The sequence below is a fragment of the Trichosurus vulpecula genome, chromosome 1 (genome assembly GCF_011100635.1).
Source record: "Trichosurus vulpecula isolate mTriVul1 chromosome 1, mTriVul1.pri, whole genome shotgun sequence".
NCBI classification, from domain to species: domain Eukaryota; kingdom Metazoa; phylum Chordata; class Mammalia; order Diprotodontia; family Phalangeridae; genus Trichosurus; species Trichosurus vulpecula.
In genome coordinates this window covers 318,591,371-318,618,014 of record NC_050573.1, presented here as the reverse complement: position 1 = coordinate 318,618,014, position 26,644 = coordinate 318,591,371, and positions in this window count along the sequence as shown.

Sequence of the window (26,644 nt, the reverse complement as noted above, 5' to 3'; positions counted from 1 at the left end):
GTAAGCTATTCTTTGCTCCCCAAATTGCTTATAGTGTCAGGCTCTTTTCCTATATCATGAACTTATTTTGATTTTATTTTGGTATACACTATAAGATATTGGTCTGTGCCCAGTTTCTGCCCTACTGTTTTCCAAATTTCCCAGCAGTTTTTGTGAAACAGTGAATTAGCAAAGAAGCTGGATTATTTGGGTTTATCAAAGAATACATTGCTATAGTTGTTGACTACTGTGTCTTGTGTACTTAAACTATTGTACTGATACACCATTCTGTTTCTTAGGCAGTACTCAGTAGTTTTGATGACTGCTGCTTTATAGTACCGTTTACTATCTGGTATGGCTGGGCCACCTTCTGTAGTAGTTCTTTTCATTAATTCCCTAGATATGCTGCATGTCTTGTTCTTCAAAATGAATTTTGTTATTACTTTATCCACTTCTGTAAAATAATTTTTGGTATTTCAATTTGTGTTGCACTGAATAAGTAAATTAATTAAGGCAAATTTGTCAGTTTTATTATATTAGCTCAGCCTAACCATGAGAAACTGATGTTTTTCCATTTATTCAGATCTAACTCCATTTGTGTGAAAAGTGTTTCATAATTAGGTTCATATAGGCCCTGGGTTTGTCTTGGCAGGCAGACTCCCAAATATTTTATAGTGTCTACAGTACCTTTAAATGGAATTTCTCTTTCTGTCTCTTGTTTTTGGGCTTTGTTGGTAATGTATAGAAATGCCCAGGATTTATGTGGGTTTATTTTATATACTACAACTTTGCTAAAGTTGTTTATTATTTGAAGTAGTTTTTTTCACTTGATTCTCTAGGATTCTCTAAGTATATCACCATATTATCTGCAAAAAGTGATAATTAATTTCTTCTTTGCCTATTCTAATTCCTTCAAATTGTTTTTCTTCTCTTATTGTTACAGCCAAGATTTTTAGTACAAAATTGAATAATAGGGATGATCCTTGATCGTATTGGGAATGCTTCAGCTTATCCCCGTTATATATAATGCTTGTTGATAGTTTTAGGTAGATGCTATTTGTAATTTTAAGGAAGGCTCCATTTATTCATATGCTTTCTAGTGTTTTTAATAGGAATGGGTGTTGTATTTTGTCAAAGGATTTTTCTGATTCTCTTAAGATGATCACATGGTTTTTGCTTCTTTTGTTATTGATATGTTGAATTATGCTGATAGTTTTCCTAATATTGAACCAGCGTTGCATTCCTGGAATAAATCCTACCTAGTTGTATTGTATTATTCTAGTGATAAGTTGCTGCAGTCTTTTTGCTAATATTGTACTTAAAATGTTTGCATAAATATTCATTAGGGAAATTGCTCTGTAATTTTCTTTCTGTATTTTGACTCCTCCTGATTTGACTGTAAGTATCATTTTCTGTGTCATAAAAAGAATTTGGTAGGACTCCTTCTTCACCTATTTTTCTCAAGTAGTCTATAAAGTACAGGAATTAATTGTTCTGTCAATGTTTGATAGAATTCACATGTAAAACCATTTGGACCTGGAAATTTTGTTTCTAGGGTGTTCATTAATGGCTTACTCAATTTCTTTTTCTGAGATCGGGTTATTTAGGATTTTTTTTTAAATTCATCTTCTCTTAACCTGGGCAATTTATATTTTTGTAGATATTCATCCATATCGCTAAGGTTGTCAGATTTATGGGCATATAATTGGGTAAAATAATTCCTAATTATTGTTTTAATTTCCTCTTCATTGGAGGTGAATTCACCCTTTTAAATTTTTGATACTAGTAATTTGGTTTTCTTTTTTAAAAATCAAATTGAACAATGGTTTATCAAGTTTATTGTTTTATTTTTTCATAAGACCAGCTCTTGGTTTTATTTATTAATTCAATAGTTTTCTTACTTTCAATTTTATTAATCTCTCCTTTGATTTTCAGTATTTTTAATTTGTTATTTAATTGGGGATTTTCAATTTGTTCTTTTTTCTAGCTTTTTCAGTTGCATGCACAATTCATTGATCTTTTTCTCAATTTTATTCATGTAAGCATTTAGAGATATAAAAGTTCCCCTAAGAACTGCATTTGCTGCATCCCATAATTTTTGGTATGTTGTCTCATTATTGTCATTGTCTTGAATGAAGTTCTTAGTTGTTTCCATGGTTTGTTCTTCAGCCCACCCATCCTTTAGGATTAAATTATTTAGTGTCCAATTAGTTTTCAGTTTATTTTTCCATGGTCCTTCATTTAAAAATAAAAATTATTGGGGGCGGAGACAAGATAGTGGCTGGAAAGCAGGGACTCATCTAGCACTTTCCCCCATGACCCTCCAAACACTGATAAAAATGGCTCTGAACTAATTCTAGAACTGCAGAATCCACTAAATAGCAGAGGGAAGCAGGGCCCTAGCACAGGACAGCCTGGATAGTTGCTGGGTAAGGTCTATCACACGAAACTGGGAGCAGAGTGCAGCAGAGCCCAGCATCACTGGCAGCAGGACCAACCAGACCAGGAGCCAGGTGGAACAGACTCTAGTGCCCTGAATCAGTGAGCTGTGACAGTTACCAGACTTCTCAACCCACAAACACCAAAGATAACAGAGAAGCATAATGGTCGGAAAAGCTGTGAGGACAGAATGAAAGGAGATCACATTTTGGCCACCACCCTGGGGCAGGGAGGCATCCAGAGTGGTGCCGCTACAGAACTACAGCTGCAGTTTCTTCAGGCCCCAGGCCCACCTGGTGGGAGGAATTAAGTGGCGCATCTGAGCAGGAGTTAAAAGCCTGCTTAAGGTCTCAGTCCTATACTGGTTGGTGGGTTCTTGGGGGAGGAGGAGTGCTGATGTGGCAGAGGTGGCTGTATAGAAATAGTTCTACAGCAAGGATGGTCTCAGGTGTTGTCTTCACTGATGTCTGCCACTTCCCCTTTGCTGTACAAAGGCACATCTGCAGTTCTGGTGTTGACGTTTCCTAGCTCCACGCCCCTGGGGCTTAGTAACTCTCCTTTTTCTGCTGGGCTGGGCCCTGCTGGGACACCTGTCTTCCTGCTCTAGTCTCCTTCCACCATCACAAGAAGGGCCTTCTCCCCAACTTCTCTCACTAAAAGACTTCTGAAGCCCCACTTGTGGCTCCTATATTTCAGGCTTTCTCCCGACATAATATTCTCTGTGTTTATTCAAGGGAGGGATGACAGACATTTTACCTGGGAATCATGGCTCCTGGAAGTTCAGAGAGGCAAGTTTCAACCCTTTAGGCTGTGGGCTGTAAGCCTCCAGGGTAGCTGCTCCTACCGTGCTGTCACTACACTGGTGTCTCCCATAGCTCTGACAGACTTCCGTCCTGGGCTGAGTGGCTTAGAGCTTGATTGCAGCCACAGCCTGTACTTTTGCCCTGGGCCTGCTCTTGCTCCAGCGTTTTGCTCCCCCAGCACTGTTGCAGACCAGCACACTGGCTAGGTTCTTCGGCTGTTCCCAGTTGGTGTGGTCTGGTGCCATTCTGTTTGCCCAGTGCTCCTGCCCCTCTCAATCTACTAGTGGCTTCTAACTCTCTCAAATCTTCTCAGATTCACTTTTTTAGACATACTTGACAGAATTTGGGAGAGAGCTCCAGTAGTTACCACCTTTCACAGCACCATCTTGGCTCTGCCCCTGCTTTCCAGAATTCTTGAGTATTATTTCTCTTGTCATCTGTCATCAAGGCATAATGTCTTTCCTTTTGATCTTCACTCACAACACTCCATCTTCCATCTCTCAGCCAAGATCTGGCAGGATCTTAACGCATTAGCCATCCCTATTACCTTGAGTGATCTTCCTCACCTCTGACACATAGAACCTGTCTTCCTTCAATATGCAGGTGAAATAATGTCTTTTACATTACATCTTTACTAATCCACCAAGTGATATTTCCCTCTCCTCAAACCTATTTTGTATTTAACTACTTCTTACATATTTGTATTTATTCTTTATATTTCTTCCATACATGCATTTACATACATAAATTATACACATATGTATGTGTGTGTCTATGTTTTCATGTGTGTACATATACTAACACCATTAAAATATAAGGTCTTTTATGGTAGGGATATTTCATTCTTTGCATCTATATCTATATTTAGATAGATAGACAGAGAGATAGATAGATAGATAGACCCACCCCACAGTACTCAACACATAGCAAGAACTGAATGTTAGTGGCTGAGTTGACTGCTTAATCAGTCCTATTATCATTTGTAGAACTTTTAAAACCTATCTTGATTGATAAATATTTACATGTATCCAATTAGATAACTCCTCTTCTTCCCCATTAGAACTGTTTCTCTGTTTAGGTTTTTTGAAAAGCATTCCAAATTTCTTAAGCTGACTACACCTGCCTAATTTTAGTATTTGAGATTGTACCAAAGTCTTTTCTGTGCCTTTTGAAGTGTGATCTTCTCTGCTAAAGTCTAAGCTGCATGTCACCCTGGCTCTCATCTCTCTGACAAAGACAGTAAGATTTAACAACAACAAAAAATAAATTTGCACCAAATGTTCCCATGGTTCCTAACCAAACAAATCATTTCTCCTTTTGGTTACTTCCGATATTTTCTCCTTGACTGGATAATTCTGTAATTTGGCTATAATATTTCTTGGAGTCTTCAACATGGGATCTCTCCCAGGGGTTGATCAGTGAATTCTTTCTACGACTATTTTACCCTCTGCCTCTAGGACCTCAGGGATGGTACCATTGATGATTTCTTGGAAGATACTGTCCAGGCTCTTTTTTTTCATCGTGGCTTTCCAGTAGACAACTAATTCTTATATTGTCTCTCCTGGATCTATTTTCCAGGTTAGTTGTTTTTCCAATCAGGTATTTTATGGTTCCTCTGCCTTTAAAGCATGTGATTACTATTGCCATTGTCAACAAAGTACCAAAAGTTCGCCTTTGAGTGAAGAGAAATTATTTCCACAGATGTATGGATAGATAAAGTCTCCTAGCACTACTCTAATAAATTCTAATGACAATAGTTTTGCATTCTAATTTTTCACTGAAATGTACTCCAGTATGCTTTCTCACTGTGAAGTGTGAATTTTCTCATAAGTAGCTCTTAACATTCAGTACTATGTATGCCCATTTTGTGGTGTCCTTTTCCTCTTTTTTGAATAGAATATTCTAATTCTTTTGAAGGAGTATTATGAATTGAATAAACACACATATAGTGAGATAAGAGAGGGCTTTAAAAAAGACTTGAAGAGGAGTGGGGAATGAAGGAGAAAAACTATTGGAAATTTATAAAGAAGTTATTAGGAAGATAATTTGTAATAAAAAAGGGTCTGATAATAAAATGTAGGTAAGGAAGTGGATTAAATCTTTCAAGGTAATATCTAGAGGAGGAGATATTCTGCTAGATGATACTAACAAATAGAGGAGAGTGAGAAATGTTGAGAATTGAAAACACCCACAGTTCGATACACCATGGCTCTATGGGAAGACAAAACAACAATAACAACAACAACAACAACAATGAGCACTACCACTACCACCACAACAACAATCACAACTTATCCCTACCAGTTTTCAAAAGCAAGGAGTGTTTTGCAGTGTCCTTAGGGCACTTGATCAATGGCAATATGTCTGTGATGACTTCATGGGTATTATTTATGTTTAAAATGTATATCAAATTTCCTGATAAAGTGGTTGGGGAGGCAGGTTAACAGGTCAATAAACATTTATTAAGCACCTACTCTATGCCAAGCACTGTGGGTATATATAAATTTCAGATAGTCAATAGTGAAAAAGCATTAGATTAAGAAAAAAAAAAAACCTTTTATAAAATCTGAGTCTAGCTGGGACTTGAAGGAAGCCAGGAGGCAAAGGTAATTAGGAAGAGGTCTCCAGTCACAAGGGATAGGCAATAAATTTACCAAATCCAGACATGGAGAATCTTACTTAAGAAATAAGGCAAGTACTGGATTACAGAATATGTGGGGAAGTGGGAGGAGTAAGAAGACTAGAAAGGTAGGAGGGGAACAGTTCTGAAGAACTTTAAAAGTCAAATAGATGTTGTTGTTTTTATCTTTTTAATTTGATCATAAATATATTAGAAGACAATGATAACTTTTATGAGTAGGGAAGGGACATGTTCAGACCTGTGCTTCAGGAATATTAGTTTGATAGTTTAGTGAAGGATGAGCTAGATGCAGGGATGGGGAACCAGCAGCTTTGAAGTCATATGTGGCCTTCAAAGTCCTTAGGCTTGGCCTTTTGACTGAGTCCAAGTTTTATAGAACAATTCATTTTATCAAGAAAGATTCTTAAGACAGAGAGAATTTTTCCTGGCTTTTAAATTTAATCTCTGCTTCTGGAGAACAGGAGGACTGTTCCACATTTCTTGTGCTGGGGGTTAGTGACCTGATTGCTGACTTTGTTTGCTGGGGCCTAAGGTTCTGTAGAGGCTTAGCTTACCCAGTGCTGAACTGGAGCTGCTGGTGTGGCTGGTGTGTGCTGAGGCCAGGTGGAGTTTTTCTGTGTTTTCCTGGGGTTACACTGAGGAGTGGGGGTGGAGGTGCTCAGACCACCTGGGTGTTGCCTCCTTGTTGAGACAGTGCACTAGAGCACAGGTAGACTCAGCCATTGGTGGATGCTTAGCTGCTAGTGGATGCCTGATAGCTGTGCTAGTGGTGGTTTTCTGCACAGGTGTCTGCATGTTCCTCAGGCTTTGCCAAGGCTTGTGGAGGGTTCACTTGTTGGCACTTGAATGCTCTACCACACTGGGGCTCAGGATCTCCCACTGACTTGCTAAGGTGGGGCTTGCTTGTGGCTTGCTGAGATGCCTCCCATCCTGTACTAGTCTCCTTCAGCCACAGCAAGAAGGACCTTTTCCTTCAATCCCCCTCATGACCTAAAAAAACTACTGCACTCTTTCTTTCTGCTGACTCCACTCTTCCAAGATTTTCCTGGGATGGTATTTTCTGGGTTTTTAAAGGTCAATAAGAGAGAGTCAGAGCAACTTACTGCTTACTCTACCAGCTTGGATCCCAGAAGTCTTGAGGCAGAGAGATTCAAAAGAAAACCTCCTCATGTCATATCATCCAAATCCTTGTTTTTTTAACACTTCTACTATCTCTTCCTTCACCTATGTATGTTTCATATAATCAAATGGCCCTTCTCATTGTCAAGACAAATGCATATATATGCAAAAATGGTCTCATTCTAGCTCTAGCATAGGTTGCCTTCTATCTTTCCCATTATCTCACTTTTCTTCATTCTCTACCTTTCTCTTATATGCCTCCCTTTTGCTCACTAATGTATCCATGTTTCCTTCATAGTGAAAAATTTCTTACTTTATCCATCCATCCATGCTAGTTATTATCCCATATTTCTCATTCCATTTTTATCTAAACTCTAGCAGAAGACTGGTCTATAATAGATACATCCACTTTCTTTCATCTCATTCTGTTTTTAATTTTTGACAGATGCCTTTGACCTCATCTCATCTTTCAACTTAACCTTTTTTCTCCAAAGTCTCCAGTGATCTCTTAATTGCCACATCTAATGCCTTTTCACAGACTGCAACCTTCTTGACCTTGGTAGCTAAGAGGTAAAGTTAATAGAACATTGGGTCTGAAGTAAAGATTTTTTTTTGCTCAGCCACTTGTCAGTTATGTCTTCCTCCTCATGACTGTTTTTGGGGGTTTTGTTTGCACAGATGCTAGAGTGGTTTGCCATTTCCTTCTCCAGCTCATATTACATATAAGAAAACTGAGGCAAACAGGGTTAAGTGACTTGCCTATGGTCACACAACTGGTAAGTGTTTGAGACTAGATTTGAACTCAGGAAGATGAGCCTGGCACTCTAGCTACTGTGTCACCTAGCTCCCTTGGAGTAAGGAAAAAGTGAGATCAAATTAGACCTTAGAGAGTGACTGTGTTACCCCAAGGAAGTCATTTAATCTCTGTCTGCCTCAGTTTCTTCAAATATAAAATGGTTATAATAACACCTACCTCCAAAATGTAAAGATGAAATGAAATAATATTTCCAAAGCACTTAAAATTGTGCCTAGCAAGCATTAATTCCTCAATAAATGTTTCTTTTTTCTTTTCTTCCTTCCTTTATTTTTTCCTTCCTCCCTCCCTTCCTTCCTTCTTTCCTTCCTTCCTTCCTTCCTTCCTTCCTTGTTTTCTTTCTTTCTTTTTTTTCTCTTGTCCTTCCTTCCTTTCTTCTTTGCTTCCTTCCTTCTTCCCTTCCTTTTTTTCTTCCTTATTTCCTTTTCTTCCTTCCTTCATTTCTTTCTTTCCTTCTTTCTTTTTGTTTTTTCCTTCCTTCCTTCCTTCCTTCCTTTCCTTCTTTGCTTTTCTTTCCTTCCTTCCCTCCTTCCTTCCTCCTTTCCTTCTTTCCTTCATTTCTTTCCTCCTTCCTTCCTCCCTGCCTCCTTCCTTATTTCCTTGCTTTCTTCCTTCCTTGCTTTCTTCCTTCCTTCCTTCCTTCCTTCCTTCCTTCCTTCCTTCCTTCCTTCCTTCCTTATTTCCTTATTCCTTTGCTAATTTTCTTACTTTAGGCTTTGGCACTATTGTCCAGTTCTATTTTGCACTAGCCTCTCTAAATTTTCTTGACACCATTTTATCCTGGTTGTTCTCCTACCTATCTAATCATTTCTCTGTCTCCTTTTGTCTGTCTTCATCCAGATCATGCCTTCTAACAATCTTCTAACTACGCATATTGTACAGTGCTCTATTCTTGTCTTTCTTCCCTTCTGTTTCACATATTCAGCTCATCTGCATCAGTGTGTTCAATTACAATCTCTATGATAATGATTCTCTTTTTTTAAAATAGATTTTATTAACATTCCCAATTGTATGAAAAATTTTAATAATTATTTTTTTTAATTTTACAAATTCTCTCTTTCCCTCCTCCTTCTCCCCCTTAATTGGGAAGGCAAACAATTTGATAATAGTTATACATGTGAAGTTATGTGAAACATTTCTGCATTAGCCATATTACAAAACAAAACACAGCCCAAAAATAGAACAAAAATTTAAAAATATGCTTCAGTTTACATTCAGGATTTATGATGATTATTCTCTAATCTGTTTGCCAAGACCTGAACTCCCTCCTGACTTCCACTTTTGAATCTTTAACTGCCCATTTGATATTTAAAATAGGTTATCCTATAGATATCTTAGATTCAACATGTCCTAAAATGAAGTCATCTTTTCCCAATCTTCCCCTCTACTTAATTCCCCTTTTATTGTTGAAGAAACCACCCTCCTTGCAGTCACTGAGTCACCCAAACTAGGTGCCTCCCTCAACAAAACTTTGTCTTTCCCCTTTCACTTTCAGTTTGTTGCCTAAACTGTCAATTTTACCTTCTTAAAATTTTTCCACATAATTCTTTTTTTCTCTTTGACACTGCCACTATCTTTGTGCAGGCACTTGTCACCTCATACCTGGACCTTTGGGTAATGTTCTGGTTGTTTTATCTATTTTAAATCCTCCCCCACTATAATTAATCCTCCACCTAACTGTTGAAGTGATCTTAGAAACTTTGGATATTGGAGCTTTGACTTTGTTATCTTCTTCTTATAGGCTTTGGTATTCTTTGTCACCAAAGTAAGATTCAATAGTCTGAGTTTTTCTGCTGTTTGCTCTTTATTCTAACCAATTACTTGGCTTTTTAATTCTTTGCTAAGGTAGGACTTTGCTTCCAGTGTGAAGGGTGTACTGTCCCAAGCTTCAGTGATTTTGTGCAGCTGTTTTCAGAGATACCTCTAGGAACATATAAATTTTCAGTTCTTCCAAGGCAGAACAATCAAAGGAGAGGTGTTTACTTCTCTCCTGATCTGTACTCTGGTCTGTGAGTGAGCCATAAGCCCTCTTTTCTACCTTGGAACTGTGAGGAAGATTTGTTTTCCATTGAACCATAACCTCTTCAACTCCAGCGCTTCTTCACACCATAGGACCACCACCCAGTACTGGGACTCAGATCTAAGCATGGACAAAGCAAGAGAATCCTGTTTCAGTGCCAGCAAAGAGATCCCTGCAATCCCCCTCTGATCATCTACTAGATTTCCCCACCATCTGTGGGACAACAGCTCTGGAAGGAGGTGATGCCACCACTGCTGCTCTGGGGCTGGTGCCAGATTGTGCTTTTCACTCACATGGTCCAACAGAACTTTTTTTTACTGACCTTCTAATTTGACTTTGGCATTTGTGGGTTGAGAAATATGGAAACCACTACACCTGCCAGTCATTTGGTCCCCTGAGACCTGCTTCAAGTTTGCTGAGGGGACCAGTGTATGCTGGCACAGCCTGATCTGGATTGTACTCCTCTTTCAGACTGGTGTAACAGACCTTTCCTATCCACCTTCCAGGTTGTCTTGGGCTGGAAATTTGTTTCACTCTGTTGTTTTGTGAGTTCCACTGCTGTAGAATTTTTTAGTCATTTTTTGCAGATATTTGGAGGAGTTTGGGGGAGAGCTAAAGCAAGTCCCTGCTTTTCCTCTGCCATTTTGGCTCCAATAAGCCATTAAAAAAAAACAAACAAACAACAACAACACAAAAAAAAAACCCTTCAGTTTTACTATATTTGCTTATTACATTGGTTTTGTAAATTTCTGTTTATCTCATTCAAATTTATCTAATTTTCTCTACTGAACTACTTCTTAGCCTTCACAAGTCATTAACCAAACCAATACCTAAGTGGAAATTCACTTCCCCAATTGTGTTTATTCTGCCTCCATTGGAAAAGTGCCATTGAAATGTAGTCTATTTGCTTCACAAAGAACTCTTTCCACTTTTGCATATTCTTGAATTCCAAAAAAAAAAATGTTTCCTTAAATCAAATTGAATTGAACATTTTTGCAACTTCCTCCCATTCCTCTAACTTCTACCTTTTGACATCAAAAGAAAATAACTCTAATCTTTATTTCACACGATAGCTCACCAAAGAAATGAAGCCAGTTATCATGTACCCCATAAATTCATTTTCTGGAATAAAACTCCTCAGTTCTGATAATCAACTCACTTTACCATACTCCATGAACCCTCCAGTATAGTGATTTCCTTCTTCTGAGTGAAAATGTAGTATACATAATTGAACATGATTCTTGGCAGAACAGATGTGGACTATCAAAAACTTTCATTTGATCATAGATTTAGTGCAGGAAGGTACCTAATACGTAATCAAATATAACTCCCTGATCTTAAAGATAAGGCAATTAGGCATCATAGCTTATGTGATTTGTCCAAAGTCACAAAATTTGTAAATGACAGGGGATTCAAACATCTATTTCCTGACTACAAGTCTAACATTTTGTAGTAATAATAACTAGCATTTATGTAACACCTTAAGGTTTGTAAAGCACTTTACAAATATTGCCTCATTTTAGCTTCACAGCAACCCTAGGAATTAATCAATCACCTATATGATCCTGCCTCTATAGAATAGGTTTACAAGCTGTAAAATGGTTGATCTTCAAGACAATGTGCTAAAATTCTCATCAAAAACATGTGCTTATATTTTTCAAAAGTACAAAAAACCCCAAAACCTTGAAATGACTTTGATGTTTTATATATGCCAGTAATAAATGTTTAATATTACTTCATCATAAAATTCCATTGATATAAGACTGTTGCTTTTTAGGTGTGACCATGTGGACACAGACATCGTAAAAACCCAGGTAATCCATCCTACAACATGATGTAATATAAGAGCTGTCTAGCAATGAGCAAATGTTGCCATAAATAATTTTAAATAGTTCTAATTACAGGATCATTTAAATGGAAGTTCAAGACAGATTAATTCGCAGAAATATAGTCTATAATTTTAATATTAAAAATACTGGGTAATTAATAATCATTCAGATTCAGAATGCTAGCTTTTCAATAGGAAACACAGTCTAGAATTTATGCATTGTAATGTCCTCAGGGAATGCAATGCTGATGCATGATTAACATAATCATTCACTCAGTGTCTCTATTATTGCATATGATTTCAGCAAAGAAAATGCAACTGAATAATAGCCAAAAGAAAGAAATATTTTGGGAATAAAGCTTGTTGGTGACAAAATAGTCTACAAGATAACAGAACAACTCAAACTCAATTCCTGTGACTATTTTTAAAGGATGTATGCTTCAAATGGTGACTTTTTTTTTTACCCAAATGGAATACCAATTAAGTCTTCTTCTTCTTACAAGATGTTCCTATGATGGTGGTGCTTCTCTGCCCACCTCCCATAGTAGTGAGGTAAGTATTTCAATACTTAAACTAATGCATTATGTCCTCAGTGGGATACTCCCTTCACCTAAGCAGATGATAACATTCTTGTTTTCTCTTTATTCTTGTATTTACAGATATCTTCACAGAAGACCTATCAAATTTGCTGCAGGCTTTTCCATATATTTTTTAAAAATATCAAATGTATATACAAAATCCAAGCTAATGGCCCTCATTTGCCATGCGTGACCAGCCTATCTTCTTTTCCTATAAACCATGCCTTAGATCAGTACTTTCCAAAAGGGACATTGAATTTACTTGGGAGATTTTGACTTGTCCCCAAGGGGGTATTGAAGTAACCCTAAAGACACATTATCAAACAATCAGATAGTGGGAAAGTAAATCTCATCTCTTCTTTCTGATAAACAAACACTGAGCTTATCTGCAATGGAAGCAACTCAACATTTATCTCCAAATACTCCCCCATTGTAAGTATTCTTTTTGTTGGCAAGTTGGCAGACTCCCCCATTCTACTTTCTGAGTTTTAGATAAGCTGTTCATGGTATTTATAACTTAACTACTCTCCTGGCACTCACAACTACAATTGTGCAGGTTCCAGTTGAAAAAATATAGCTCAATTCCACCCATTGCACCAGAATAACCTGATGCCTCTGGCAGGCTTTGTTTGAGGGATGATTCTATGCAATGTAATAATGACCCACAAGTATCCCATTCTACTCTTTAACCCTTCTCACTTCTGTTGACTATCGAATTGGATTATCAAACATTAAAGGTATTAATAAAACCACATGGCATAGATAAATGGAAGTATAATAACAGAAATAGATGAGTTAGAGAAGGAAAGTACTCTCAAAATTCTAATCCAACCCCCTTGTTTTAATTATTGGGAAATAGCCATGGATAAAAATAGAGGAAATTATAAAAAATGAGAAGCAGAAAACCAAGGTGAGAATAGTTTAACCATTTGCCCCTTTCTTCAAGCTTCAGAATCAAATTAAATGCTTGGCAATTCTAGCAATGGAATCTGAAATGTTTGAGTTCTGAAGCTTTGCATATAAATATATATATATATATATATATATATATATATATATATATATTGTATATACACACACACACACACACACACACATATAAGCATATATATATATACACACACACACATATAAGCATATATATATATATATATATATATATATACATATATTCGTTAAGCTGATAAAATCATAACACTTATATTGCCTTAAGAGAGTTCACTGAAACTTCCAGCAACTGTTAATCCAAAGATCTTTGCTAGTTACTGTCTCAGAGTAATAAAGGTGACATCCATGCCATTCTAAGTGCCCTATGCTTTCTGGGGCTTCCCATCTAGAAGTTATCCTTGTATCATTGCTGCAGAAACAACCAAATCTGGAAATTAGGAGAAGCAAAATATTAAACTTTTTTGGCACTAAAATTAGACTAGTTCTAAACACCCTATAAATAGGCAATCATAGTCATTCATTTTTAAAATTTTAATAGCATTTTTTTTCCAATTATATGTAAAGACAAATTTTAGGATTCACTTTGCAAGATTTTTAGCTCAAAGTTTTTCCCCTTCCTCCCTTCTCTTCTCCTAAATGGTAATTATGTTGACATATATTATATGTGGAATCATATTAAACATATTTCTACACTAATCACAGTTGTAAAAGAAGAAATAGAGCAAAAGAAAAAATAAAGTGAGCCAAAATAGCATGCTTCAATCTGCATTTGGAGTCCATCTTTTCTTTATCTGGATATGCATAGTATTTTCCATCATGAATAATTTTTATTTTTTAATTTTGTATTGCTGAGAAGAGCTAAATTATTTATAGTTGATCATCACACAGTGTTGCTGTTACTGTGTAAAATGTTTTCCTGGTTCTGCTCATTTCACTTTGCATCAGTTCATACAAGACTTTCTAGATTTTTTCCTGAAGTCTGCCTGCTCATCATTTGTTATTGCACAATAGTATTCCATTATATTCATATACCACAATTTGTTCATACATTCAACAATTGGTGGGCATCCCCACAATTTCCAATGTTTTGCCCCCACAGAAAGAGCTGCTATAAATATATTTTGTACAAGTATGTCCTTTCCCCCCAAAACACCATTCTTTCAATGTGTGTATAAACCACAAATAATAAAGGATTAGAGATGACAGAGAATTTAAATTTTCTCCTTCCTATTCCATGATTCTACTCCTACATATTATCTTTTCTCTTCTCCCCCTGTAACTATGTTTCTATGATCTCTGCAATCATTCAGAGAATGTTAAATTAAGATTTTCATATAGACATACCTAGACTCCAGATTCTTGTTGTGAGATTTAGATTATTAATTGATTAGTGGTTAAGAAGAAATTGGATATTTTTTATTAAAAGGCAAAACAGGAAAGCTTGTTAGACCACTTTCAGTTTTCTATATCCAAAAGAATAAAAGTAAATAAAATTGATTTTTTTTATGCTTCTGTTTTTAAACAACCAACCTGAAGACACCTACATAACCCTGCTATCAGATATTACTTTGGGATGTCAAGATTGAAGGTGAATCTCAACGTACTCCCAGAGAGAGAATTTTAAAATCAGGAAGCAACTGAAAAGCAATGAAAATTTAATATTTTCTTTGAAGGCTATGATAAGTTATGATAAGAAAACAGAAGAAATGGACCAGGCCATTGAGTTAATTTGAAAGGAAATAGTGAGAAAAAAATTACAACTAGCACCCTTCAGAAAATTCTATTTTTTTCAGTAGCATAATTCCTGTTTACTCTAATTATTATATGAAATACAAATTATGTTTTAATAAAAGCAGATACTTTAAATCAATAAATTATTACAATGCATATATAAGGATTTTTCTACTGGAAATCATTCTTTGCCACTTGAAAATAAAACAAATTTTCTTATAGATCAAAAAGGATAATAATCTGCTTTACTACCAAAGAGTTAGAGAAAGTGGTATAAATTCATTATGGAAGAATATATCAGTCTCTTTAAATGTCAAAGAATTTGTAAAAAGGTACTATTATTTCATGTAATTTAGTGGGTTTTTTTTTTTAGTTTGATTCAATGTGAAACATAGTTACACCCCAGCCTTTGTAATCTCACCATCACTTTTCAATATGAGTTAATTAACAAAAAACAAAGCATATGGTAATTTATAATAGTGATCCCTGAAATTTAAAATCCTAATCATTACTGATCCTCATGATTATCGAGATTTTAAACTGTTAAGATTAATGATTACAAAGCTATATTTGATTTACTTGAATCCATAACTTAAGTGAGTGTGATAAGGATTTATGTTAACTTAAAGTCATTAGAAAATTAATTTTCTTTGATGAGACACAAACATAACCTTCCTAACTGCTTAAATACAATAATTTAACAACATACACTATTGGAAAATATTCCAAAATTCATAAAAGGAGGAAGTAATTAGGAACTAAGGCAATTCACAGTCAAAGAAAAAGTGCTTACAATTGTCAACACCAAAATGAAAGTTGCTTGTATATGATAGAATATAAATTAAGAAACTTGGATGATTCCCCTAGTCATTGCCAAGTAAACTCCTTTGTGAAATGGGCGGATGAATGCTTTTATAGCATAAAATAATTTAACTTTAAGAGTGGGTAGATAACTTCTCCAAAGTCTTCCTGCTTACTGACTGAAATTTGTCACACTCTTCAGTGAGGAAATAGGGGAGACCTTAAACCTTACACTTGTGCTGAGTGAATTGTATTTGGATTTTTTGACTATTATTTATAAAAACTATGTGATGAAAACCAATTCTAATTTCCTAAATGTCTTCAAAGAAATTTGAACAAACTATGCATTTATAAGCCTTTAAGAATCTCCAAAATGTGGCAGTTCTGCAATTAATTGTTTGTTGAATAATAGAAACTTTTTAGTAAAGTATGAAGGAAAATTCATTAGAATAAAGTTTAATTCTGTAGATGGTTTTAAATATGATTGGGAGATAGACTAGAGGAATTAAGCAAGTAGGAGAAAGTAATAGATGTGTCAGTTTAGAATATGGAAAGAACAGTTCTGAAGGGTTTTAATCCACTGGAGGGATATAAAAAGAGAGGAAGTAAAGAAGGACATTTAATCAAATAGGGATGAGAGGAGAATGGGGAGAGAATTAAGGAAAGTTGCAATCTCTTCACACTGACACTGCAAATGAAGTGTTTGAAAGTAAAGGGTTTTGTAGTTTTGAAAAAGGAGATTTGAGGAAGGATTTCAATCCCTTTGAAATACATCCAAAGATACTTGAGGAATTTTTAGATAAATACCTCTTTGACAACTATTGCATGTCTCCCTTCCCCAATCAATGTAAGATTTCAAAAAGAAATTGCATAAAACTTTGAATGGTTAAATGAAAGTTTAACAAAATATATTAACTAACTGATTGTTAGAAAAATACTGTTTCTTTGTTCTGGTTCTAAATGGTTCTACACTAAAGACCTTTTGTAAAAGGGAATATTAAGTATTTTTTCAACTAGCAGTTTCGAATTTTTCCATCATTTTCATCAAACCAGTCTTGATGTTTGTGAGTGTTCCAGATGATCCAGATGAGCCAATGCAGTGCCTCACATCAAATATCTGAAAGCTGCTCACTCCTTTTCTGCTCCAATGTTGCTAAATTTGTGTTGGATCAACTTTCCCTCCAAGTTAGCAACAAACTCTTCCCTCTCAGACAAGTGCACTCATATGTTGACATTAATTCTTCTGGTAGTCATTTTGCTTTGGGGCCTCTGATTTTGTTGAATGTGAACATTTAGCTTGGAGAGGATGTTTATGATCAGTCTAGAACTCTGTTCTACACATTGCCTTTATCACTGTCACATCCTATCTCTTCTCCTTACAATCCCATAGTCTACTAAATGCCAATGTTTCCTGTAATGATACATCCATAAAATTTTAATGCTTTTAGTAAATGGCCATTGCTGTTGCTGTTTCCAACTCCATTCCTCCCTAGGGCTCCCTGCCAAGTCTGCTAGTCTGAGCCTACTACAGCTTCACCCAGAATTATCACCTTGTCTTCTTTTGGCACATTGGTGAAAAGGTTCTACACATCTTCATTAAGTTTTTCTTTGACCTTAACAAGGATTCATCAAGGTGGGAGCATAGGCACTCACGGTAGTGGTGTGATGTTTTCCTCCAAATGGCAACTGCATTGTCATGAGTCTGTCATTCACTTCTTTTGGTACACATACAAGCTTGTTGACTAGATTAGTTTTGATTGCAAAATTACACTGGCTTTATGGCACTCCCTTTCACTGAGGCCACTTCAGAAAAATATATATCCAACTCTGACTTCAGTAAGCTGCCTTCATTTGCCAGCCTTGTTTAATTCAGACCTACTATTTTAGAGCAATACCTGGTGACTTCTCTTGCAGCACGAGTTGTCTATATTTCAGGTCTACTGGATTTTGTATTGTTGATAACTGTGTATACATTCCCTGTACCAATGGTGAATGGAATCATCTTTGGAGAAGTTTGGCCTTTTTTGCATGTGTTTTTACTACAGGGTGGGGTCTCCACAGGCCAAGGTAATCAGGCCAGGGTTGGGTAAACAGATAATTTTAGGGCAAGTTTTCAATCCCCTTCCTCACACCAGGAGGAGAGCAATGCAATCCTTAAAAGGCTGTTTAGATACCTAAGGGGCTACTGCATCCCACTGCTGCTTACAGTGAGAAGAAACCTTATGGCCTGGACTTCCTATGTGAAGGGTCATGACTACAACTCCTAGTGAATCTGTACCTGCTGCTTCAAGACTTCCCTGTTACGTCAGGACTTTGAGATATGTAAAAATGCTAAATTTTGTCAATGATGTCTTGCATGAAGTCATCAGCTCCACTCTCTCCTCCAGAGTCATCAAAGTCCAATGGTAGGACAGTCAAGATGAGGGATGATGGCTCAAGATGCAGTGGATGACCTTGGCATCTTTGATTTCTAACCAACCTCCAACCACTTCATAGCTCCTGTTTCAGTTGCCTTTATGGCTGTTGGAAGAAATTGTTCTCATCTGCCCATTCCACCAGGGGAAATCATCACCACCACCCCCCAACTCACTAACAGATATGAGACCCTTTGGTAACCCTCATCCTGTTTGGCCTCTCTCCTGAAATGGTTTACCAGGGTAAGGCCACTGCTCGTGCCACAGCTTCTTGCAGCCACAGGTGAGACTTAGGTGGAACAGGTAGACATCGAAGTTGTAAATCAGCCCTGAAAAAAGCTTGATGGCCCTCACTGAAGAGGTAGGGGTCTTTGCTGAACACAAGCTACACCCCTTTTACTTATTAAGACATGAAAACAAAACAATAGCCTAACCCTAAGCTGTAATTAATGAAATTTTCTTATTTGAGGAGACATTTATTGGGACTTCAGTCTGCTGCTATTCTAAGTTTTGTTTTCAGGTATAAGTGTCTGACCTCTCATGAGGCCACTAGTACATCATTCAAGGGAAATGCCTTGTATGCCTGTAAGCTGAGGACTGCTACAGGTGGATGACTGTCTCTGGGAAAGTTGATAGAATGTTGTGAAGTTATCATTCTCTTGACTTAGTTTCCTCATCTTGATAAACAAAATATTTTCCCCCTATTATTTGAGACTGGCTGTGATATCTGTTGTTCATGATGAGCCTTTCTGTATGATTCACTGGTTATATTTTACCAGTGACTTATACCTGAAACCAAACAGAACTACGGAACAGTACTAATACTACTAGGTCATAGAAAATTCCATTGACCAGGATAAGTTCATAATGATACCTCTCTTTTCATTGTAGTAAACATAAGAGATTAACCATATTAGTGATTTTTTATTGAATAACATATGTAAATATAGCACTGCTACAGTGAGGAATCATTTTAAATCATCATTTTAATTATAAGCAGTAAATATCATGAGGTTTTAGAACTGATAGGGTATTTAGTCTATAGGAGATAGATACCACAACATCATTTCATTATGTTAATATGATCATAATATCCTCATGGATATTGGAATCAGATTTAAATTGAGATAGATAAAGATTAATGGAAATGAATATTTTTTTAATTAAATAGAGCACACAATTTTCAAGAACAACTTATGTGTGAGCACACCATTGTCTCTCGAAATCAAATGATTCATGAAATATACAGTGACCAATCAGCCCATTTTAAATACTTTTTTTCTCTTTTATGAGGTAAAGAATGAATTGTTTTTAGGGTTAATTTTATGAGGCCTTCATGAATTTCTTTTTAGAAGTGATAGCAGGGTTCATACAAGGTAAAAGATTTGTATGAAAAACAGCTAGATACATTTAATACTTCAATTCTCTGAAGTTTCAGCTGTTGGTTCCTAATTTAATTTTCTGTAGTTCACCATCTCAACTAGTTACAAAATTATATGAAGAACAATTTTGTAAAAGAATATGGCAACCTTTTTATGAAAACTCACCAGCAGAGATAACTGTGACCTTCTCTAGAATGGAACCATGAGACAATGTTTCTAGAGAGCAAGTAAATCCCTGAGACATCTGAAGCTGTATTGGAGATTAAATGGACATTGGGAATGGGCTACTAGGGTACAAAGGCATTTGATCATTGTAATATCTAGAAAAAATGCAAATTCTAACTTTTCTCTGTGCCATTTTCTATCTAAGGCTAACTTACTGAAAGAAACTGCCATCAATGGAATGTGTCAACACACTAACCATAGGTAGCAATGTTATTGCACAAAAGCATTTCCAGGTCATAGAAGCCTATTCCTGTCTAGCCATCACAACTTTCAGATGGAGAAGATATGAGAACCTTATCATCTTTTGCTGGGCCATTTGTAATAGTCACTCAACACCAGTAATAATCAAATTTCTTATAGTTGCCCTTGTATAAAATGTTGTACACTATAATTATTGCTTCCTATTACCCTATTACTAATTTGATTCCAATGGATTCTGATTGTACCTGATCATATCAATTTGGTTTGTAGATAGCAATTCGTTTGAGACATAGCTCAATAGAATCAAATGAGAGAATGTCAAATTTAGATTATTGATTGATTGATGTTAAAAAGATGTAGTCTATCACTGAAATCAAAGAATTTATGGATCATATTATATTTAACTATATAGGCCTTAGTAGCAGAGATTGGTAGAGTTTAAGTCCCCTATTCTACTGGGCTGTGGGCTTCTCCTACCTTATTTGGGAGGAGGAAGGAGATAAGGAAAGTATGGAAGGAGTTCATCTGGTCATGAGATGTTTTGCCTAGCACTAGGATGTTGGCTAAATATAAGCTCTCCTCATTGTCATGTATTTTGGAGATCCCCTTTCACAAGTCACCATCAGTAAGCAAAATATTTGCCCACCTTCCACCTCTGCTGTAGAGCAATCACAGTCTTAGTTTAGTTTGCTTCACTGGACCTTATGCAACCCACTGTACAAAAAGCTGCTCTGTCTAATAGATCTTTGACTGCTGAGGAATCCTGATTTTTTTTTTCTTGGCAGTTGCTAGCCTTACTAATTAACAGATCATGTTTGGACTTTTCTATCTTGTTTTTTTCTTTATCACAGAATTTTATGACAACACTGATTTGTGAAAATAGCATAATTATATACAGTATTTCAGGAATAAAATTGAATAACTGACAATTTCACAGAAGGTTAAAAACAGAGGAAAGGAACATATTGTTATGATCTTTATGATTAGTGCTATGAAAAAACAATTGGATATTTTTTCTAGAAAACTATAACTAATCAGAGTATAATACCTAGTCATGTCCATACCAGATGGGAGTGGTCCAATAGTTTGGCCAGAGGAGACTCTTGGTAGCCATTAAGATCCCATCACCACCTTTGAAAACCCAGATGTTGGTGCTTCTCTCTTTGGTAACTATTTTTGCTACGGTCAGACAAACACCTGTCTGTGGATCTGTTTATATTGTCTATGTTTGTAATTTCTGTTTGCATTTGCTCTGAAGTTTGGAGTGCTGATTTTTTCCCCTGAACTAAGTGAATGATATATGTGTATTCAATTAAAGTGAGACTGTTAACCCTTTGAAGTTGCTTTCCTTAGAAAAGCAGATGAAAATAACCTGTGCTAACAGCTCTTCTTTGTTCTGGTGCTGTTGGTCTTACACCCCTACAGCAGCTGCTAGTCCCATTGTTGATATAACCAGAAATGTAGAAACTTTGAAGTTCTTACACAAAGGGTAAATAAACATAAAGATGCATATATAAGTGAACAATAATCAAGAATTAAACAAGGCTAAACCGCTTTGTTTTGAATGACTAAACATGTTTATAACAGGAAAAACAACAACAAAAAACAACACAAAGCAAAACAGTATTACTTTTACAATCCCTGTTTCCTCCTGTTTGCCTCATAGGTTTAATGTATTTCTATACTGAAATATTTTATGAGTGAGAGTGGGTAGGGCTGAGGCAAATCATTTTTACTAGAACTATTTCTTGGGTCCAGAGGAGAGAAAACCTTATGGCATGTATCCTCCCTATACCATATTCCTTCTTTAAATAATTTTCTTCTTATTCATCTCATATATGATAGTAATTTCTTTTCCCTTCTTGCTCCCTTCTTTGCCAGTATAATCATCTGTTATTCCTTGACTTTTGGATTTCTTTTTCAAATGTCTATTCAATTCTGGCCTTTTCTTCAAAAATCCTCTGTTTCATTAAAGTTACATTCCCCCTTCCCATAATATTTACCTTAATATTGCCCAGTAGGTTATTTTTGGGTTCAATGTTTTGTTTCACTATGTTTTTTTTTTTCTTTTGCAATATCTTATTTCAAGTTATCTACTCCTTTGGAGTGAGAGATGTCAAATACTTTATGATCCTTCCTATGGCTCCTTAGTATTTGAACTCTTTCATTTTGGATACCTATAGTACTTTGTCTTTGATTTATAACTTCTGAAATTTGACTCTAGTATTCTTGGGAATTTTAATTTTGAGTTCTCACTCCATAGATAACCACTGAGTTATTTTTGTCTTCACACTAGTACTATTTTCAATATTTATATAGTTTTCATTCATAATTCATAATGGAATATATTTTTAAATTGGTTATGATTTTTAGATAGGCTAACATTCATGGATTATATTCCCTTGAACACTTTTCCAGTTCAATTATTTTAGATATTGTGTTTCTTGCTTTCCTTGTTTTTTTTTTTTCAATACCAACATTTCTTTGGAACTTTTCTTTCTAATTCCATTTGCTGATTCTTGTTTGTTTTTGTTTGTTTATTCTATTGTTTGCTTCTTTTTCTTTTTGTTGTTAATTTTCTGAAGTTTTACAACTTGGGTAAGGTTTTCCAATGCTTATTCTAAGTTGGCATTTTCCGTTCTCTAGCTATTTCATTTTGTATATCTCATTCCATTTTTTCATGGCACTCTTGTGGTCTTGATGACAAGAACATTTTTTCACTGAAGTTTTAAGTTATGTCGATCAAAATGTATTTATTGAGTGTATCATGCTATGTATTTAGCCTTGGAGATAAAAAGAAAGGCAAATTTAAGAAGTATTTTATCTCAAAGAACTCACAACCTGATAAAGGAGAGTATGGAAACATCTATCTCTCTATCTATCTATCTAATCTATTGATTCACAAAAATTTTATACACACATACATACACATATGTGTGTGTGGATATATGTGTATTATAAATATATCTATACATATTTGTGTGTATATATATTTGTGTGTATGTGGAGAGAGAGAAAGAGAAATAGAGGCAGAGAGAGAGAAAGAAAGAGAGAGGAAGAGGAGGAGGAGAAATTAAAGTTAAGAAGGATAGGAATAGTCTTCTTACAAAATGTCAGACATTAGCTAACACTTGGAGAAAGCCATGGAAGCTAGGAGGTAAAATGAGATGAGGATGCCAGGCATAGAAGCCTTGAGGGACAGCCATTATAAATGTTCCATACTAGATCTACTGGGTTCAGGAAAATGCTGAACCTTTTTCTTTGACCTGGGGCTCCTTTATACAGTGCTTTCAGCTTAACCTGGGTTATATATGTCTGGGTTCCTGGTGGATTCCAAAAATTACTTCTTTATACCCCTCAGCTTGATGGAGGCACCTTCAGCTGATTCCCTATTTTTACCAGTTAATGGTGATTTTTTTTTTTAGGTTTTAATGAGTAATTTGTGGGAAAATGGATTCCTTTATATCTAGCCATATCACAATCTTCCCATAATATCAAATAAGTTGTTTTAAGATGCCATATGCCCAATCATAGATTCAGAAAACTAGGTAAACTCTTTACATGTAATTGAGTTTAAATGAAAGATTTTAGAATAGATCGTGAGTCCTCTTTTTTCTCTTTCTCTATATATTATTTGAAAGACTTCACCTCTAATGAGTTTGGTTATCATCTCTGTTCACAGAAGTCATAGATCAAAATATCCAGCCATAATCTCTCTTCTGAGATCCACTCTACCTTCCCCAACTATCATTTGGGCACCTCAAATTAGATGTGAGGGCTCATTAATTGTCTCATATACACCTGAAATTCAACATACACCAAACAGAAGTGATAATTTCTTTTCCGCACAACCTATCCCCTCTTCTGAAATTTTTATTTCTGTTGATAGCAATACTATCCTTCTACTTTCCAGTCTCATCATTGTAATCTCACCCTGGTTCCTAACTCCTAATTTGCACTTTGCTCACATATCCAATTTGTTTCCAAGTCTCGCTATTTACATGTTTAAATATCTCTCAGAAAAGTTGTATGGATGTCTTTTGTTTTTACTTTGCAAACATGTACAAATTACTTCTACTTTGTGAGATTTCTTATTACAAAATAAAGCATCTAAGCAAAACTAATAATAAAACCACATGAAAGTACATGTACTTCCCTATCCTCTCATCACAGGGATAGGGAGGCAGTATGGAGGCAGTGTCTGATTCATTTCCTCTTCTCCCTACTTACCTTACTTTACAGCACATATTCTTTGATCTGGTGACTGGCCTCCTGGTTATTCTACACACAGGGCCCTCCTCTCAGCTGTGGGTATTTTTCATGACTGTAGCCATGTTTAGAACACTATTCCTCCTCCTCCTTTCTGACTACTAAACACCTTGGTTTCCTTTAATTACCCACTGCACTCCTACCTTCTACAGGAAGCCTTCCCCAAGCCCTCTAAATTCCAGTGCCTTTCCTTTGTTAATTATCTATTATTTATCATGTTTGAAGTTTGTTTTGTATATATTAGCTTGCACCTTGTCTCCCCCATTAGATTGTAGTCTTCCTGTGGTCAAGGACTATCTTTTGCCTCTTTTGTGTCCCCAGCAGTAGGTATAGTGCCTAAGCACATAATCGGTCCTTAATATGTTTATTGAATGAATGAATGAACAGTAGCCTACTTGTTGCAGGGCATCATGACCTCACATAGAGTCTGCTTCAATATTCTTCTGGTGGGTGCCCCTACCTCAAGTATCTCCCTACTCCAATCTATTACCTACTAAGCTTCCAAAGTGATTTTCTGAAAAGGCTGGTCTGACCATGTTACTCTCCCCCATACACCTTTTCAATAAATTCCAGTTGCTCTTAAAAAAAAAAAAAAACTATAGGATAAATATGATGTCATTTATTGGACTTTTGAAGTTTCCCATAATTTGTCCCTTCTTATCTTTCTAATAATTTTGTACTGCGTTCTACTCACGAAATACATTTTAATGGCACTGATATTTTCATCATTTTTCACACATAATACTGTCTCTTGACTTTTACTGGCCCTGCTCACTTATTGTTTCATCCTATTCCCTAATCCCTCAGCTAGAAATGATTCCTAGTTCCCTGATTTCTCTTCTCTCTGTTTTACCTGGTTCACATATTTATGATATTATAATTTACATTATAGATATTTTTACAATTCTTATCCTCCTTGTTAGATAGTAAACTAAGGCACAGTGGTGGGATTCTTTTCAACTTTTGTATCCCAAATGATTAGCATTGTGAGCTTCGCATTGTAAGTTTTAAATGTTTGTTTTTCATTCTAGTTCTTATTAGTAAAAGGATAATTGGATAAAACTAGATAAATATGAATCTATCTAATTTCCCATGTAGAAACTTTTTTTTTTAATTCAGGATTTGGCAAGGCTTGTTGGGGAAAAAGAACAAAAAAGTACTATGAAAATAATATTGTCTAAAAACTCACTATGCCTAATGGTTGGGAATCAAGGAAATTTGCAATATCATTTTTGTTGAAGTAGTACAACCATAACATTGTGTTATTGAATGTTCAATGTATAATCATTGTAAGGCAACATTTTGCAATGGAATTCTGCTTTATAATTCTATTTTTAAGGTATGTAAGACTTTCCCTTCTTGCCTATGAGAAGCTAGGCTCTGACAAAATATTTTCATCTTAAGTGAAATTAGGCCTCCACTGCATTTCTCACAGAATTCTACACCATGCCACTGAGCCTGTTTCCATCCTCCACTCCAACCCAGCTTTTCAATTTGAATTTTTTATTTCTTTACACATTAGAAGGTAAGCTCTTTGGAGACTTTCTTATTTGTTTATTTTGGCATCTCCAGGACTTAGCATAGTGTCTGGCAGATAATAACTCTAAACAAATTGTTGATTTATATCTATCTTTATCTTATATTTTAGTTCTCCAAAAGTCCATACTTAAGCCCTCTATTACAACATTCTACACTTAATTCTGAAAATCATTTGCATAGTTGCTTATTAGCAGGGTCATGGAGATAAATTATTATCATGATTACTTTAATTCTCTTTGATTATGAAAGGTATGTCAACTTTTTCAAATTTGTGATTTAGAGTTTTCCTTGTGAGGGAAGGTATTGTAGGAAATATATAATTAGATATAATTTACCATATAATAAAAGGAGCATGAAGATGAATATGTATATGAAAAAGAATGCTTAGTTAAAGGAATAAAATAGGACACTTTGTGTCTGAGAAGTCAAGGGCCTTCAGCAAAAATCAATTATTTTGAGTACAAGTACATATAATTGAAGTTCAATATAATTCTGTAAAAAATTATTTTTCAAATTCCTATTGTTCTTTAGTCATGGAGCTAAGCATTAAGTAGGAAAAATGAAATAAAAAAAACAATAAAAATTGTGACCCTTGAGCACCTTCCATTTTTCCATCACCTACTGAACAAGGAAAAGTCATCTTCCTTGTCCTTAGGCAGAAAAAACTCCAACCAAGCGGTCACTGGATTATGTACTATTAAATGTGTGGTTTGGGTATATGTAATAAACTTACCTAGGGACTTATAGACATGTTATCTACAACCTTGTCCAACTCTAAATTGACATACAACAATTTATTTTTCTCTCCCTCCTTCCACCATTATTCAGTGTTTATATCTGTCTATTGGCAGGGACTTTTATGATATTTGAGTCATGTCATTCTAAAATGCCTGACAGCTTGCCTGCTAAGTCA